This window comes from Macrobrachium rosenbergii, chromosome 19 (genome assembly GCF_040412425.1).
Source record: "Macrobrachium rosenbergii isolate ZJJX-2024 chromosome 19, ASM4041242v1, whole genome shotgun sequence".
NCBI classification, from domain to species: Eukaryota; Metazoa; Arthropoda; class Malacostraca; order Decapoda; family Palaemonidae; genus Macrobrachium; species Macrobrachium rosenbergii.
Genome location: NC_089759.1, coordinates 31,205,035 through 31,209,156, shown reverse-complemented (window position 1 = coordinate 31,209,156; position 4,122 = coordinate 31,205,035). Strand labels below are relative to the sequence as shown.

Sequence of the window (4,122 nt, the reverse complement as noted above, 5' to 3'; positions counted from 1 at the left end):
TATCTTTTAACTTCTTGAACCGCAATCTATACTGTATTGTTGTTTGTTCGTTTGTTTGTTTGTATAACAATTACGCTCGGTGAGTGGTTGTTGTTTCCATAATCTTCTAAAATATTATCAGGCACTGAGAATATTTTAGACAGCACCTCAGTGAATCAAACTACTCAGACTACAGATATTTTATGCTTACTTCCATATTTCTTGAAGCTTTTGGAGTTAAGTTTCAAGGAATTCCAAAAAACGCCTAGATAAATCTGACGTATTTCATTCACATGAATATTTCTTGTTCTTTCTGAACCTTAAGTCAGGTCACTGCATTTTTGCACGAAAGTTTAATTATGGTAATTTCCTCGCAAGTATAAAATTATTTCGTAGCTTTGGATAAATATTTTTATCGGAATTTTTTCCGACATACCTGACAATGAACGGGATAAATTTATCATGATTTTCCTAATATGGAAATTCGTCGTGAATGCAATAGTTTGCAATTTTACTTTGAGGCGATACACATGTAGTAATTGCCTGATATTGTATTAGAATGACTCCTCTCTACAGTTTTAATTGCAACAAACTATTACAGCGTAAGAGCATTATATGACTTCTGTGTATATCAATTGTTCTGCGTCTGTCCTCATGTTTCATATCAGTTTAGTCTTTATTGTTGTTGACCGTTGGCTAGAAACACAATTTATGTTATTCAAAAGAAATATTGAAATTCAGTCATTTGTTAATTAATCAGCGTCAGGTGAATACTGGGCATAAGAGAATCCTCCTCATTCCACTTAAAAGACAGTATGGAATTTAATGATTTTGTTATTATTCTAAGTCTATAGTATCTAATTTGTAGCAATAATCAAAATATAGATTAATTTATTGATGCTCTAGAAATCCATTTGATAATTTCTTTAGCGAAAACATCAGCCAATCTCTAACTGAGTAACGTGGATATCCACAGTATGTCGCCGAGTCGGATCTTTTAATAATTGTGAACTTATTAAGTGGTGAAAGCAGAAACCAAACAAGGAATCTGATAATCATTAGCTAGGATTTCTTACTTTACTTCCAGTCTCCAAATATCCCACGGGAATTTCACCAAGGTAGAACCTATAATCGTCTCAAGATTTCTTTAACTGGATTTTGCGAAAAAAAACTCATATTGAGCGTTGATGGGATAAAGAAATTACGGTGGGGGTGGGGTGTGGGGGCAATAGGTAAAGGATCATTTTATCATAAATCTTTCAAGAAGACCGAGATAATATGATTCCTCGCGGAAGGTAATAGTTCTTACCAATAAAATTTGACTGCTCATGTTTACGACGTTCTCTCTCTCTCTCTCTCTCTCTCTCTCATGCATATATTAGACACGTATAGGTAAGATTCAAGGAAAGCTCTGTACGGAAATATTTGACGCAAAAAGAACGAAACCTCCAGTCAAGCGTCATTAATAATTATTGGAAAGAAGAAAGTCTGAACGCGTTGTATCCATTATTCAGCGTCCTAACGTTCAGTCATAGATCAGCGTGAAGGATAAGCATACCGTATTTTCTAAATCGACAGAGAAAAGAGGTGAGTGAATGCCTTACAGAATGTGATTGATCGAGTATAACGTTAGACATTCCTCTTTCCTATCGATCCCGTCAGGAATTACTCGAATACTGTACAAACTACGGGAGACTCTACCTCTCGAGTACTTAAGAAATACGCTGTTAATCTCATTAACGGTTTCCTGAGGTCTATTGTTGTCCGCAATGGCCACCCTTCGGGTGCGTCCGCACTGCAGTAAAACGTGACATTAACACATGTTGGTAATTTATCACACACACACACACACACACACACACACACACACACACACACACACGCACATCATAAACGGGTTGAATACAAGTTAACGTCTTGGTAGTCCTAACCAGTGCTTCATGCGATTATCCCACATTCGCCAAAGATTCGTTCTCCACTTAAGGCCGACGACTTTGCTGAACCTATTTGTGCTATGTAAGTGGCAAATTTTCGCTGTTTTTATGACTTATTGTAATGCGGGAGCACCATAATAGACAAGGTATACTGAAATAATTCGAGTACAATTACACAATTACTTACATAATTGTATAGCATATTCGCAGCACAAACATTCAAAACACAGGTACAGAGAATAGAAAATAATGTTGTAGTTTAGGAAAAATGCCTGAATTTCTGCCTTTGTTTTTCAGGAGTGGAGCAAATAACGAACACACAAGAAGAATGATGCTGTCAGTATAATGACTCTCCATTTATATGTAAGGTTAGTTGAACTTTTTAAAAGTATTTATTCATCAGTTTAGCCGAAATTACCAATAGGTCAGTTTTCTTTATAAACCCTTTTGACCTCAAATCTGGATTGTTCACCGGTTAAAAGAAGGTAAGGGGTTGAGGGGGGGGGGGGGGATGAGTATAGGTTTGCATATTGCATGCTGGGTTATAAATTTTACAGGTCATATTCGTGCTTATATCCGATCACTCTTCTGCTGCTGACCAGTGTGAAAATTTTTCTTTAATTATTGTAAATATATCCACTCATATTGACATTTGCTTCCAGCCTTCTTTTCTAAAATAAATCAGCTTTAGCAATAAGGATTATATATATATATATATATATATATATATATATATATATATATATATATATATATATATATATATATATATATATATATATATAGTCCATAATTTATGCACTGCCATTTGAACAAATTTCTCTCTCTCTCTCTCTCTCTCTCTCTCTCTCTCTCTCTGTCCTAGTTAGTGATGTTATAATAATAATATCAATTTGTAGGTACCTGATATTTTACCCATTGAAGTAACAATATGGGTTTTTTATAATTCAAAATGCAGTGTGAATATGAGATCAGTGCGGAAATTCTTTTTTGAACGAATCACACAAATCCTCTGGACTTATTACAAATGGACTGAACGGAACTTTTCGTGGCGTGAAATAGATTCTCTTTACAGTATTAAAGTTGTTATAATTACGCATTTTTAACCAACTAGAAGGGAACATATTATGTAGATAAGCTTCCGTTAAATTTAAGAAATGATTATATTCCATATAAATACTGGCTATCAGTATCAAAATTATTGACTGACTTTTCATTATAAATCCATTTACTGTGCTATAATGAAATGCTACCTGTTCTTTATATCGATTTTTAGCACTTGATATTATACACGATTACATTCTCAGTTTCTTATATATATATATATATATATATATATATATATATATATATATATATATATATATATATATATATATATATATATATATATATATATATGAAAGGCTCATAGGTCACAAGTATTTTATGAATTACAATACACAGTAGATTTTTTATTAATGATTGTGGCTAAAGCCATTGGGAAGAACCTTGAGAGAATGTTTAGCTGTTGTCTGACATACATCCTAATTAGAGAATTGTATACATGTTAAATATGTCAGATATTCTCGAGACGTGAGAACATCCCTGCCTAATGAAAAGACTTTGTGAGTGCATTCTCCGGAAATGCCCAGGTTCCGGAAAATGCCCTGATATGTGTGTTTCTTCTGGGCGGAGTCCCAGGGTGTGAAGTGAATTAGTTATCACACAAATGGTGATTAGAAGATCAGCACTGAATATTATTAGAAGTCTTCGGTGAAGACTGTGGTTTGAGACTTGTCTATTAAGGGTTGTGAACATTGATGTTTGGAGATGTTTCGCTAAGTTAGAGATTAAGATGTACTCATTGGGAATATACAGGACTCTGACTTATTTTGACGTATTGTGGGAAAAGGGTTTAGGAGGAATAATTAGTTGAATATGTTTACTCATTTGGTGAACATCAGTATTCCATTTTATTTCATCTCCTGTTTCTTGCAATCCAGTTATGTTAGATTTTTGTCAAATGAATTATTTTGGGTAACACTTGTTTCGCCCTTAGTAGAAGTTTTTCTGATTCTGATGGTTCTCATGTATGTTATGCATCTGGAGATTGCATAGACTGGGATATTAGTTTAGTAGAATCTAAACAGGATGAGGATGAGATTTTGGCAGAACCAAAAGCGTTTCTCAGAGGAGAATTAGTCAGGAAGGGTTATAAGTTGCCTTT

The 4,122-nt window shown here is 34.1% G+C and overlaps 1 long non-coding RNA gene across 1 annotated transcript in view; it reads left to right on the top strand.

Annotated features, from left to right (window-relative positions):
- The window catches only part of LOC136848477 (uncharacterized), a 39,730-nt gene extending 37,447 nt beyond the window's left edge, over nt 1-2,283 (top strand). Inside the window, exon 4 of the long non-coding RNA XR_010856031.1 lies at nt 2,211-2,283. This is a non-coding gene — a long non-coding RNA (uncharacterized lncRNA). The remainder of the gene's footprint in view (nt 1-2,210) is intronic.
- The last annotated feature ends 1,839 nt before the right edge of the window (nt 2,284-4,122 follow it).